Genomic DNA, 15,093 nt, shown 5'->3' on the forward strand with positions numbered 1-15,093 from the left:
TCGTGACCTCCTCCTAGCTGTATAATATTTCTTTTCTAATAATAATAAAACCTCATTCATTCAAAGGTGACTAAAGACTGGTAAATTTAGCGACTTTCTCGCGAAGTTACTCAGACAAATTTTACTCCGTCAAATCTGAGAGAAAACAGAAAATTCGAACACTATTCCGCCGCCTGCGGCTTAGTACTGCATTTAGGCGGCACTTTTATACAGTATAAAACGTGCCTCTAACCCGCAGTGTTCTTGTGGCCGTCCAGGTGAAGATGTACATCATCTCCTCCTCGAGTGCACAAAATATGATTCACCACGACGGGTATTGCAAGCAAATTTGTTACTTCTAGGTAGAATACCATTCACTGTAAAAAAAGATACTTCGTCCATGGCCAACGGCGGGACTTCAGAAAAGAGCACTTCTTGCTTTGAAAAAAAAATTTTCCCAGACACAAACATTTCGGGAAATATTAAATTTCACTTTATCCTGAGGAGCTAAATAAGTGATGTGAATGTCGTTCTGTGTTCAGAATTCATCTATGTGGTGGGCGTGTTTTTTACGCTATGTGTAATTACTTGTGTCCTGTGTTTTGCGGTGTAATTATTTTGTTCCGTGTTTTGGGCCATTCAAAATATTTGACTTTGCATATGCACATGTGTACTGAAGTCACACAGAAAACTTTGCGATTCATGTACTGTTGGACTGTATTGTATTTATACCGTGTAACTGGTGTTCTAACGAGAGCCATATTTTGTGACATTATTCACTCTTTTGAGCATATAAAAGTATGTTTCCTTCGGTAAGTGACAAGGAGTAGCCGGTGTCGCCATAAAATCGCGAACCTCTCCCATTAATCATTTCAATAATACTAAAATAAGAAAATACCATCTCCTCTAGGGAAGGATTCTTTGTACCGAAAAGCACGGGTTACAAGTACAACATTCTAAAGGAACGAATGGCTTAACCTGGCCGAGTACTGAGAACATATGGTGCACCCCCAAACGACCCCAATGCACAAAATACCTTTTTTTTTCCAAATCCACGACGTCACCGCCGCTGCAATTTCGGCGCAAAGTTCAAACCAAAAAATCGTGGTCGTGATTTTATTTGCTTATTCAGCAACCTTAGAAGAGCGAAGAACGAGGCTATTTGGTACGTGATAGAAAACTGCGCCAAGTATTACAAAAAAGACACGAAAACGCGAAGGAGCGCACAGGTATACAACGAGCGCTCGTTATATGCACTGCGCTCGTTGAACGTGGGTATGTCCCTTCGTCTTCTTCTGTTTTCTTTATATTACTTAGCGCAGTTTTCACGAATAACCATCAGCATTAGAAGGAGGGTTTGGCTCTCTAAACTGGTTTAGGATTACTATTTAGTGTCTATATGACGCCTGATGTCCGTCCACCCGACAAGTAGTGACGGCTCTGCATTAATCGGGCCACTTGACGTATCGAGACTACCAGCTTAACGAAACGATAATCATTTCACATGTAATCAAGACGCTACATTCTTGGAGGGACGGTCGTCGATAGCAAATGGCGGCCCAGTGCGCGCCATTCCAGAGCCCGCGATAGACGACGCAGCTCTTTGTTTCGCCCCTTTAGAGGTGGCTCGCAAGACCACCGGACGGAGGCCCTCATTTCCCGCCATCCTTCTGTCGATTGAAGATAGCGGCGTACATAGGAGGCTCCGTCCGGCGCAATCAGTGCGCTTTCGCGGAGCGCATTGCTTCTCGACCAGCCCGTGCACCAAGCAAAGGACCGTTCCTTCTTTCAATCTCCGTCCCTCCTCTCTTTCCACCACTGTGGATTTTACTTCTTCTTCATCTCTCTCCGGTAGAGAGGAAGCACGGCCCGCTAGCCGCGTTTCCGCCGCCTCGTCCAGTGTGCGGCCTTCCAAGCTCGGCGGCCCTGGGCTTCGTTCCGGAACGGCGGGCATTCCTCCGGACGGTGGCGGCAAAATTGGACAGCGCGGCATTTCGGCTTTACCGCCGACCGACCGCTCGCCCGCCTGCCCTCCGCCTTTGCTATATATACTGTTACTGGCTCGCGCCTGCTTCCTTCTGTGCGCCAACGAACAAGCCAATTTCAGTCTCTCCGCTCGTCCGACCCCGTATGCCTCGCCCACCCGATGTCCCCCTTCTCATCGTGAATGACCGTTTTTTCTGTATTCGAATCCCGATATATATATATGAGTTCTTTCGCTTTCTGCTCTATGGGTCTCTTCGTTATCATTTTATCGTAGTTCTTCTTTAGCTGCGCTCTGTTCAAGCTTAGCGTGCAGGGTAGCCGAAGGCCGGGGAGGCGAGTCGGGTTATAGATTGACCATGCGGTTTTTCCTCCCCACCGCCCTCCTTATTCTTTGTCCTTCTATTATGGACACTTGGGCGACCTCATTGAAGTTCAATGTTTCCTGTCTGGCAAATTGAAGTTAGTATTTTTACTCGTCGTTTTTATTAAACTCGAACCCTGCGGAGATCGCGGGGAATCGTGACCGCCGCTTTGAAAATTGACGTTCCCTGAGGGGACTGCTCAATGATCCGGTGAAAAAAAAAAAAAAACAGAAAAGCAACGAATTGCAGTTCTTCTTACGCCCGTGTGTGTTGTGTGTCTGATATTTTGTTTTACGGAGGGTCTCCCTGTCTCTGGCGCTTTCGTACCGACCATCTCATGTAACGGGAGCCTTCAAAGAATCCTCGCACAGGAAAGCGGTCGCCATGGGAGCCAGTTAGTTGGAACTTTAAGATGAGAGAGTTCTCATTTTGATTATTCATCTTTTTACGGAGACCTTGCGCAGTTTATTTGTGAAACAAAGAGGTCATGTAGATTCACTATATGCTTCAGTTGTTATCCAATTTAGGTACGCCTCTTACATAGCTGCGTCTCAAAATATATTTGTCGGGCATTGAAATTCAGCTCGCTTGTTCACATTCGTCAGCCCCCCACAATGACGGAGTTGCTATTTAATTTCGCTGTCGAGCACGAATAGACGGAATAACGACGACGAAGATCACGACGGCAGCATGACCGAAATGGCACGACGACAACGGAATCACGTTACCGTGAATTACAGCGCACACCGGCACAATGACAGCAAACGACGAAAACGAGCGCTGTAATTCACAGTAACATGCACCACACACTGGCTCGGCCTCAAGCCTTGTCACGGAATCACGGCAACGGGGCGACGGTGCGATGACGTAGGCATGGCGACTGCGGCCAATAGCGACGGCTTGACCAAATTATGGGCTGAGGACAAGGTAGTATTCGGCCAGGCCAAAACCAGTTATTACCACCAAACACTCTCGAAAGCTCTACACGATTTAGTGTGCAATTTTGTCGCGCAACGAGAATCTGTCATCAATCTCGCGTGCACTTTGTGCTTCTTTACCGCTGCTAGCCAAGTAGTTTCCTGTCATAAACGCCGCAGCAACTGGGCATAAAAAGGTCTTGACAGGAAAGTAACGGGCGCACAGCGTTAAAGAAAGAAAACAGGCACAAGATCGATGATGATTATCGCCGTGTGACAAAACTGGATCACCAAATCCTGTACTAAGCTTTTTCAACGCTTCACAAATGATAAATCGCCGTCCACCGCACGCACTAGCTATATGACAAATTCTCGGACGAAAAACGACACTTTTCAAACAAGGTTTTAAGCCTTCACGCCGCAACCTAGAGGAACCCAACCTAAGCGAATCGAACATCCACTGCATCATAAGAAAGAAAGAAAGGGGGAGAAAAGAATCCTGCTACGATTTTCTCACTCCATTAAACAAACCCCTCCGTAGCGGAGATCCTTACGATTGAACATTCACTTGAAACCTGAGATCAAAAAGAGCTCGCAAAGAATGTATGCACTGACACCTCGAAAAATGAAACAGTAAGTGTGTCTGTGGTATCGCGACTAAACGTTTCCCGGCCAAAGAAAAGACCGTTTGTTTAACCAGCTATTCAATCACGCGTTCAAAATGTGCCGGAGTACTGGAATGTACAAAAGAATCTCGGAAATACGCAAGAAAAGAAACAAGGAAATTAAGAACAATGTTGCCCGGTGAGCCAACGTCGGCCGTGAAATTGGAACGTGATAATTAATTATCGATCTCGGACTCTCTTCTGGCAAACACGGGCTCAATGGCTTCGACAAAAGCGTGTCGCTCATCTGAAAGTGACGGTGTTCTTTTTACAGTCACTCATCAGGTCCATTGTCCCGGACGGGCTTTTGAAAGCAGGTACCCGGCCGAGCTTTCACAAGTAAAATATATTTGTTTAGTTTTTTTTTCTTTAGTTCTGTGGGGCGCTCGCTTCGAGAGTATATTAAGCCTGTATCGGCAATGCCTTTGTCGGTTCTTTAGTAGTCTACAAAGAGACGCTGCACCGCTAGAACGCTAAGGGTTCAATTCAAAGGAGCACATAAAGTTTGAAGGAGTCTATTGTCTGTACAGGCTTGCCAAAGGAAAGGGGTGTAGTGACATTGTGTGAGAAGGAAAAAAAAAAGAGAGGGCCCAACTAGCACCAATAAAGTATCCGAGGTAGGCTGTAGTGACAATGAAACTGCATGATGTTCCAGTCGGTGTCAGCACAGCTTTAGATGCTGTGATGCGATTGAAAAGTTTGCAAGTGTAAGTGGGGTGTCATTGATTCCGTAAATTGGCTAATATAATGTTGTACGATTGGCGTTTTAAATAGCGTCAACTGTCAATGCTTAATAGTATGAAAAAATGTCGCAGTCTCACCCGAAAGGCGAAGCATCAACTGCCATAGCAAATTAGTAGAGAGCTATTCCGAGTAGGGATAGTAGTTTTATCGGCTGCATAAACTTGAACACATTCGCTTACTAACTGAATTAACTTGAACACATTCGCTTACTAACTGAATTAACAAGCGTGGTGTCAGCGCGCACAAGCAAACATGAATAGATCACACTGAATGACCGCAGACGACTGTCAAAACGCTGGCAGGCAGCGGGCGAAGGTTCGTGCGGTCTATCGCTTCAACGGAAACTGAGCGGTGAATGCACAGCGCATACAAAGGTCACAGCCGTGTGGAGATACGAGACGGTGCGGGCGACCACCGCAGCCGGGCAAAGTACAAACGCAGTTGTTGGCAGAGTAGAAGCTGCCCCCCCTCCTTCCCGTGCTGCCTTCCCGCTTTCTTGCTTTCGCGCGGGAGATTGAGCGGCCAGTTCCCCTTGCGCCCGGTTGCAAGATACGTACTTCGTGCCACAGCACAGCGTCGCCCCGCCTCCCTCCCTCCCATACCCCCACGGTCATTCGCGCGACGCTCGCGTTTGCTTTGCGCCGTGTGTGCGCTCTTCCACGGCCGCTGGATAAAAAAAGGTGCGGCCTGCCGCGTCGCGCGCGTTGCAATGGGAGCGAATGTGACAGCCGTAGTTGCATTGTCGGCCGCTTGGCTGGGCCGAACGGCGCTAGTCATCGGCGATGGAACGCGCCGTCGGCTGGCACGTGCGACGGCGTTCCAAGCGCGTTCCTCACGCATTTGCTATGCCGATGCCAGACAACAGCCCCCGATGTGTGGCGCCGCGGCGGATCACACCGTTTTCGATGCACGCGGCAGGCCGTACCTTTTTTTTATCCAGCGGCCGTGGCTCTTCGTCATATTCCCCGTGGCTCTCCGGGGAATATGGCGCGCGGGGACGATCTTATCGCCCTTGGACTTTATAGGGCACCTCACGGCGACGGCGACGCCGACGGCAGAAATCCGGCTGAAGTGTCCATATAATTACTATCGCAATAAAACAGGTGTAGGAAACACGGACACCATCGGAATAACGTGGACAAGATGAACGCGGACGCAACACAGAAGCAGAAAATTTAACAGCTGTGCGCAACTTTGCACTACTTTTTATTACCGTTAATGATGCGAAGTAATTTCTGAAAGCTCTAGAGCCAATGAGAGCTTAAATCATCACTTTTCGTAATTGACGAATTTGTTAATTTTTATATTGGTAGATTCGATGTTTCCGCTTTTAGACTGAGGGCGCTGAAAAGAAAAATATCGCCACAGTATAACGATACATCGAAGAGGTGAGGATGTGGCATTATGACAGCAAACAGCCCGAAAACATTGGTCGGCCAAATGCGTATGTCAAGGTTTCTTCTTTATAGGTACGCTTTCATACAGTGTAATAAAAATCATTCAAAGATTTTTTTATACAATTCAAATCATAAAGAACTTTTAAAATCACCAATGGCAAAAATCGCTGCTTTGTATCACCGAGTGGATTATTTGAGGCGGCATTCATTAATGCACAAGTAGTAATACGGTGATAGATAAATTAAGAAAATTTCGGTACATAATTTTAGTGTTCATTTACATCAGGCTATTTTGAAATTGAAGCAAGGGTGGTAATATACAGTCATATGCCGTCAGCAGAATTTTGAGAGTAGCACGACATTCGAATTATTTTTGCCCAGAACGTGCTACGAAAACTACTCGCGCTCCCGTTAGTTTTGTACTGTATATACGAAACCCCCACGCAACACCGATGCATTTTGGAAAATGTCTTGAACCTAGTTCTAGTACCGTACCAGCATCCCTTCTAAGTGTACACAATCACCATTACTGTCCACCTTCAATTCCGCAAGTGTTGTAGCGCCAAAAGTGCATAATTAAACTAGCATTCAGTGAACCTTCGTAAATCAGCAAAACGCGCACTGCGATTTGGGGCGTATTTCCCCCTTCTTTGGGAACTCCACCCCCCTAATTGGAGAATTGCTCTGTATGTCATAGGTGATTTTAAATGTCTGTACGACGTGAGAAATGAAACATTACTCATATTTTCCTGGCCTCTTTAACAAAAGTTTAACTTGACAGGTACAATTTTTTTGTAAATATAATGCAAAAGACGTTGCCTGTATGAAGGTTAACTATACTTCTAAAGAAAAATTGCATTCAGGATGGGTATCTCGTAGCACGAGCAATACAAGAAAGCCTTGCTCCAGAAAGTTTCGTCCATGCCCCAGGGAGGAAGAAAAAAGTAATGCAAATAAAAAAAAAACAATTCGCAAAATTAGGGACGGGGTAACAGCTCCACTCAGAAGGTTTAATGACTGTCACCGCCCGCTGCTCGCTTCAGGCTGGAATATCCTTGCTTGGTGCTTTTCGGATTATGCAAAGTGTAGTCGCGCACGTATAGTATGGCAGTCTCATCGGTTCTCCGATGTCTTATTAGATACTGCGATCTTGCTGTGACACTATAAGCCACGTCAAGTAATTTTGGCATAATTGCGCGCATTTTTTTTCTTCGTTAAAGAAACGTTATATGCAAGGAGTGAGGTTTGTGTGGGTGAGTGTGTGTGTCTGCGAGAGAGAAAGGAAGAAAAAGGAGGAAGGGGACCTCCCTACATTCAGCGAAACAAAAAGTGCTGTATATGCTTTCAAGCGAATGCCTGTAAACAACTATAGTAGACTGCGCAAGTCACTTTTGTGAAGACCACTCGGAGTAGGATTACCTTGTTTTGCATGTCCAGCCTGAGCTATGTTCATGATGCAGAAGTTGTGGTCATGGCAATGATTATTTTCAGCCATGCGCTGAAGCCGTCACTGGCAAAAGCTTTCAGTAAATTCCAGTGAACTGTATAATAGCATCTGGGAGTTACCCGGACGTGGATTATAGGTAATTGCGTCCACCACGATTTAAGTTTTGGAAGCTAATGCAAAAGTAATCTTGTGTGTAATTTTTACTTTTTGGATAATTTGCTTTTGAAAATTGCCAAATATCGCAATCTTTTGTTGCAAACAGCACAAAAACTACACGCTCAAGGAAGCTACATTTCGGATAAAGTACAGTTCAAGGAATTTCCATTTAGGACGCAAAATTTCATTCATGTACCTTTATTAGTTTAAGCAATATTAGCAATATTAAGCAGTATTAAGCATATTAGAATTGCAATTAGGCAATATTAGAATTGTGGTTCTACTTTTGCCCATTTTTGCGGGAAGGTACTAAAGCTACGATGCTGCGGTTTAAAACCAATAAAGGTAAGTTAATTTTGTGCATCAATGCATAAAGCGACGTTTTGTTAAGAACCTAACTGGGCGAAGCAACTTCCGACTCTGTGTCTATGGAGGAAATGCAGAAAAAAGAAGGCAGCACCAACAGCGAAGGTGACGTACCTTGGACAGACTTGGGCGCCTGAAAAGGCGGACGCGGTTCTGCGTCCACCCAGTTACTTTGTTGCTTCAATGCATAAAACGACGTTTTGTAAAGAAAGTAACTGGAACGCCAATGCATTTCTCTGCAAAGTTCGGGAATTATTATCTCGAAACTGGTGTCATCCCGAGAATTCGTTCCAAGTGGATCCGCCTTGCGAAATCCACGGCTACAATTTGTAAATTGCAATATGGGCCATCAGATAATTAGTTAAAAACTTAATTAGTGAATTTCTGTTAATTATTCGATTATGCATTTCAATTTCTTGTGCAAGTAATGTCCGCCTCTTCGAGTAAACCAGCTCATGAACTAGAATGGTGCTATCTGCCACAGGCAACCTTTAAGAATTTTTGCAAGTGTTCGCTGAAACACCTTGTATATATATATATATATATATATATATATATATATATGTGTGTGTGTGTGTGTGTGTGTGTGTGTGTGTGTGTGTGTGTGTGTGTGTGTGTGTGTGTGTGTGTGTGTGTGTGTGTGTGTGTGTGTGTGTGTGTGTGTGTGTGTGTGTGTGTGTGTGTGTGTGTGTGTGTGTGTGTGTGTACATGGGCGTACTGAGTGTGTGCGCGCTGTACTGGTTGCCTATGGGCCCCCTCCACTGAAGGGAGACTTTACGCCCTGATGAGCACGGAACACTCCGCCCTAAACATTTACACACCAGCTACGATACTGCAAGGGAAGTAGTACATTATGGTGATATTTAACACCGTTTAAAATGAATGATACAGCTGATCGGCCTACCTAATGAATGAATGAATAAATGAATGAGGTATTACTGCAGTACCTCCATCACACAGGGCTCCATTCGTCTATCTGTTGCTCTTTTGTTCTTTCTTACTTCATATGTTTTGCGGCCACTCCCCCACATAAAAATAAAAAAAAAACAAATGTAAGTAGTCGAAAGTTCAACGGAGTACTGTCTGGTATGGTAATATCATTGTTAGTTAGAAAACAGATCACTGACCATAGTCAAAACAAAAATTTGTTTTAAGATACGCACTGATAGCTTGTTTTCAACCTAGTGTGGAGATCATGAACAATAGATCGGTAAGGATTTCAAGCGTCATTTTATTTTGACTATGGTCAGTTACTTGCTTCATTCCTAAGAACGAACGAACGAATAGATGAAAGAGCATTCATTTAGCCTCTAGCTTTCAAGGCCTGAAGGCATCCGACGTTCGGATCCACTTTAACGTGGAAACCAACCGTCGTAAATCTTCCTGGCTCCCCTATTGTGGTTATAAATTCTTGGCCACTGAGATAAGGTAGCGGGCAGCGTGGTTTTTAGAGGGGCGATATTTCTTCGAAAACGACCACTACGTTCTACAAAACTGTGATCCGAGCGAGTTCGTGATATCCGGTGCAATTTTCTCCGGAAGCTTTTTTGCGCAAACAACGCAGGTTCTAAATTGAAAGCGCTCTGTCGTGTCAAGCCTTACCGCAAACACGAGAGTGCAGTGGACTATTCCATGTCGTATATATTGTCAGGGTGCAGCTATACACGAAAAGTTCAAAAAAGCGAGGCGGTGACTTGCTTTTAATGTAGAATACTGTTTCATACTAACATTACATGAGGAAGATTTGACACCTAAATCATGCAGCTACGATGGGAATCATGGGGATCCTATAAATAATGTTTTCTACAATCTGGCGCGAGATCATGGCGAAAACAGATTGCAGCTTCATTGTTATTTATGGTTTATTGTGTTCAGTGCTATCTTCACAACGCTTTTTAGTGTATTTACCTGTTTTATATTAACTATTAATTCATTTCATCGCGTAAGTCACAGTTTTATAATCAATATTATTTCATTTCATTGCATGCCTTGCAGCGTATAAATGAGTCACGACTTTCGAGTGTGCGGTTCACTCAATGTACAGGACGTTCTGCAGGTAAGACTAACAGTGAAAAATAATATTTTTTTTTTACATTCTAAACGGCTATATTTCTTCGCAGTGTTGCAAATGCCATATTATAGTAGAAATTTTGATAGGTGAGACTAATTGTTGGCATACAACAAATTTCTAATAAACGTGCTTCTCTAATGTACTGTAAGAATTCACAATGTCGTTTGAAGTCAGAAGGACTAAGTTTAGAAATTCGTGCAATACTCATTATTCTCATGTTGGTTGAAAAGACAATGGCTGCGTACGCAGACGCTAGCGTTATATTTATATGACATCATTATAAGTATGAAGTTCTATTAACAACTTCTCTTTCATTTTGTGCTCGGATGCACCGTTACGCCGGCGTTTTGACAGTGGTTGTCTGCGGTGATCGAGTGTGATCTGTTCATTTTTGCTTGTGCGCGCTAACACCATGCTTGTTAATTCAGTTAGTAAACGAATGGGTCCAAATTTATGCAGCCGATAAAACGACTAGCGTTACTTCGTATAGCTCCGTACCAGTAAATTTGCTATCGCAATTGATGCTTCGTCGTTCGGGCGAAACTGCGACTTTTTTTATTGTGATTAGCCGTCGCGCGCTCACTCGCACTATTTTATCGGTCAACATGCAATGGTTATGAGGGGCGGTGTATATATATATATATATATATATATATATATATATATATATATAGGGCAGGGGCTGCTGTTGCAGGAACTGGTACAACCCGGGTGTTCCGTCTTCACCGCGAGACATGTCGACCACCAGCAGCAACGGTGGCAGTCCAGCAAGGCGGCGGCTTCGGCGTAGATCAGGTGGTTGCAGAACCGTATTACGTGGTTGAGTACCCCGGCACCTCCACCACAAAACTGTTACGGTTGAGGCGGGTTTATTGACAGATGATGGATGAGAGTCGGGGAAAAAGAGTCCAGCACCCGTTTCGTTCTGCGCTCCGCACCAAAAGATTCGTCGTCCTCTCCCTCTTCCTTTCGCCTCAACCAAGGCCTTACATATATATATATATATATATATATATATATATATATATATATATATATATATTTTAATGAAGAAAAAGACGCACCTAGGCTCGGGCGCTCGGACTGCGGGCGCGGACAGCGAGAGGAAGACGACGAGGCAGATTATAGAACAGCCGGCCGAGGAACGTGTGCTGTCTCTGTGTTTCTCCTCATTACAATGGCGCAGTCTACAATGGACCTGCCTTAAGGCGTTTCCACCTTAAGTGTTCCTCGCACGGTTCTTCGGCGTGCCGGGTCCCACCTTCCCGGAACGCCGTCCACGCTTCCTTCGGTATGGAGCCCGCCACCCTACCCCCGTCGCAAGTACCCACTGCCCCATCCGGGGATGGCGTCGAAGCCTCCTCGGCGGCTCTCGGTCAGGGATATACCGATGCCCTCGTCCACGCCATCGCCGAGCTGACGCAACAGCTCCAGGGTATGACGACCGCCTTCGCATCCGTCAGCGGGTGCGTCCTGCCTGGGAACGCCGTCCATGCACGCTTCCCTGCAGCCGGCGTTCGTGGACATACCAACGTTTAGCGGCTTTGAAGACGACGTCATCCTTTGGGTTCGCAACATCAATGCCCTGGGTGATCGTCATGCCTGGACAGACCACACAAGATGGCTGGTTGCCGCGAAACGACTCTGTGGTGCCGCCAAGGCATGGGACAACTACGCAGGCATTAAACTTTGGTCGTGGCCTGAATGGATCGTGCAGCTCTGATCGCTGCTTTCGGCCCGCTCACGTATGCCTGCGTCGAGCCCGGCCAGCAGTGCTCTACGGCCGGAGCTCCTGAGGAGCACCACCTTGACGCGGCAGTAGTTCCCTGCAGCACCTTACCATGGAGGCCCACCGGCTGCCCCGCCGCAGAAGCCAGCTCCCCGAGTGTCGTCGTTGGCCCCATCGAAGACGGTGGGAAGCGCACGGCGACGACCGCTCCCGCTACGAGTCACCACCGAGCGGCAGATCACCCCGGTATCAATGGCGGTATCAAACCGGCGTCATCGGCTGCACTACTACTCATAAGCACGCAGCAGAACACCACTGCTACTTCGACTTGGCATTCTTCTGGCACCCGGAACTCAGTACCCGGGAGGGTTTTGGCAGATTGCCTCGCCACCTGCCCCGCTGTAGACCCAGAATGCGAGCCAGTTTTACCACCACGGGTCTCGGACTCTGCGTCTACCACTTCCGACGCTTTACCATTACTTCCAGAGACCGAGACCACTTTCGGTCCGCAGCTGTCAGCGAAACGGTTCCGAAACACATCAACGCCGGGGTGCATGGAGGTGCCGACGCTATCACTCCAGGAACCCGACCTATCCACGGATCGTGGCAGGGAGATGCTTCCTGACTCGTCGGAGCCACATCGTTGCATGTCCACGGAGTCGTTCGCCGAATTTGCTGCCGTTCACAGTGCACTGAGAGAGGCCTCAATGAAGGTCATCATCTGCAGAGAGCTGCCTGCACGCGAAAGACGCGTAGCACGCGCAAGACACCGAAAGAGGCGCGCAAGAGACCAGTCGCGCAATGCTCGCCGTTTTTTGTCAAGCGCGGCTGATTCGCGCGCAACTACGAGCCTCGTTCATTTTGCGGCAACGTTGCGAAGAAGTACGCGACGACTGAGCAGAGCGGCTGCTCATTGTGCACGATCTCCTGCCCTACGTGTCCTATTGCGACGGGATATACGTCGACGAGACATGCGACCCGATCGTAACACGCAGTGCCGACCCCCAGAGACGCTGGTTGCGCACAGGACGGCTTTCCCTGGTTTCCATAATCGGCGTGTCCTCACAACCGCCTGAGCTATCTTCGGCAGCGTGGCCAAGTGTAATGAAAAAAAAGATGCACCTAGGCTCGGGCGCTCGGACTGCGGGCGCGGACAGCGAGAGGAAGACGACGAGGCAGATTATAGAACAGCCGGCCCAGGAACGTGTGTTGTCTCTGTGTTTCGCCTCATTACAATATATATATATATAAACAAATCCTGCGAGATACCTACCTACCGACTTAATGACCGACCGACGGACGCGAAACCAAAGTTCGGCTACGCAAAGGAAGCTTCGCTTGAAGAAAAAAACTTCGCATGTTCCATACTTTCTTTGCAATGTCTGGAGTGTGCGATTCCCCATGGGTCTTAGATTGACCTTCTTTCCCTTCGTCGCAGCAGTTAATCTTATTCGACCATATAAAGAAGTCTAAAGTAAAAGTAAAATGTTGATGTTTCCAATGTTTTCCTTTAGTCTGCTAAGGACAATAACAACCGCAGCAACTTGCAGCAGTGAAAGGCCTCTTTCCCAGTTTCGTGTTTGTCAGTACGCTGAGTATGTATCAATGCTGACAGGTCACAAGAGGCAGCAAGCGAAAGTAGTGCTTACATGGTTACATTCGCACGGAACTTGTATTCTTTCACTCTTCCACTCTCAGCGAAGGGGCATCGGAGGTGCTTAGACTTGAGAGAACGTGGTATTTGCGTGAGTATTAAGAACTCATCACGACACCATTACTACAATTCCGATGAAGAGGCGCAAAATGTAGCGGAACTAATCAAATAGTAAGCAGTGGATGTGTCAGCGCACTCTACGACCATCCGTCTTAATTGCATCGCTCTCTTCGCAGTTGCTTGGGCGTAACATCACGGACCGACAAGGCCGTAGCATTAAAGTCCCCCAAGCTTGTTTATATACCCGCGGACTTGAAGTGTGCAGGACATATCCTCTCCTCAGTTTCTTATTTCCCTGTAGACAGCATTTCTTGTTGCTTGCTTTCTGTACTCTATCTGTGCTGTGTCTGTGTGTTCGAGTGTTTCTATTCTATGAATTTACGACGCATGAGAAATGAGCTTCTCATTGCGACCTAGAGTTTACTTTTTACTTTTTCCTCCCCAGCGGTGTTTCGTTACTCGTTCACTCGGGTTGCCCGATAATGCGTGCGCTAAGCAGGCGCCCATTTACTCTCGTTTGCCTCTAGGACATCGATTACCCATTAACGACTTCCTCGGTTCACCGCCACGAAAATCGCGCTACCAACGGAATCATTGACGCTTGGCTTCCTTTTTCATCTCCTGCCCGCATCGGCGTACATCCCCCCCCCCCCCCCCCCTCCCGGTCCCTTCCTCGTTTTTTTCTTTGTAAAATGTTTATGGGATCTTTGTCTTGGTTGCACGTACTTCGTCAGTTTCTATCTCGCGACCGCAATTACTTTTTCAACCATTAATGGCTGTGACATATGGCTTTTCCATCTGTCATTACAACTCACAATTTTTATACCACCGTCAACCTCCACTTTATCATCGTCGCGCCTAAGTACCGCAAACTTCTGTGGCTGCAAACCGTCGCACATTTCTTTGTAGAATGCAACGAGTTTAGGATTCTTAGGCTTCGGGAAGGTCTGGGGCTGGGCCTTTAAGCTTCCCGTGATACATTATCTAGGGGCGTCGGCACTGGTGGCTGCAATGTGATACCGTATTTAATTTTATAAGCGAGAATAAGATACGGCCAGGCTAATTTATTCAGTGTCTTTTTTTTTCTTCCCGTAAATCACTACCAATATAAAGAATGCTCTTCTTTATATATCCCTAAAACTAATAGTAATATTCCCGAAAATGAAGCACTTTCAACGTGACCATTCAATAATGAATACGACTGTCACAACATTATGTTCTCTTTTACAGCGGAGCTGTTAAAGGCTGGCTAGGTTGGTCTCGTTGTCGTGAGCAGTATCGCCGAGCTGGGAGAGCGTGAGCTTGGAAAGAGTGATGTTCGCGCTCGTGCTCCTGCTCGGCACGCGCTCGTGCCACTGCTCCGGCGTTCGTCGTCGTCGTCTGTTTCCACAGCTAGCTGCGTTGCCGCTAATCATTCGAGCGTAGAATTTAACTTCTCTTCTGTCGTCGTAATGAGGAGGCCGCGTTTGCGGGGGTATGAGCCATTGTTAAAGGAGTATGAGCCATTCATGAGCAACTGACGACGCGTCCTAACGCGTGTGAGCAACGCCGCCGCGAACG

Source organism: Dermacentor silvarum, chromosome 4 (assembly GCF_013339745.2).
Source record: "Dermacentor silvarum isolate Dsil-2018 chromosome 4, BIME_Dsil_1.4, whole genome shotgun sequence".
Taxonomy (NCBI): domain Eukaryota; kingdom Metazoa; phylum Arthropoda; class Arachnida; order Ixodida; family Ixodidae; genus Dermacentor; species Dermacentor silvarum.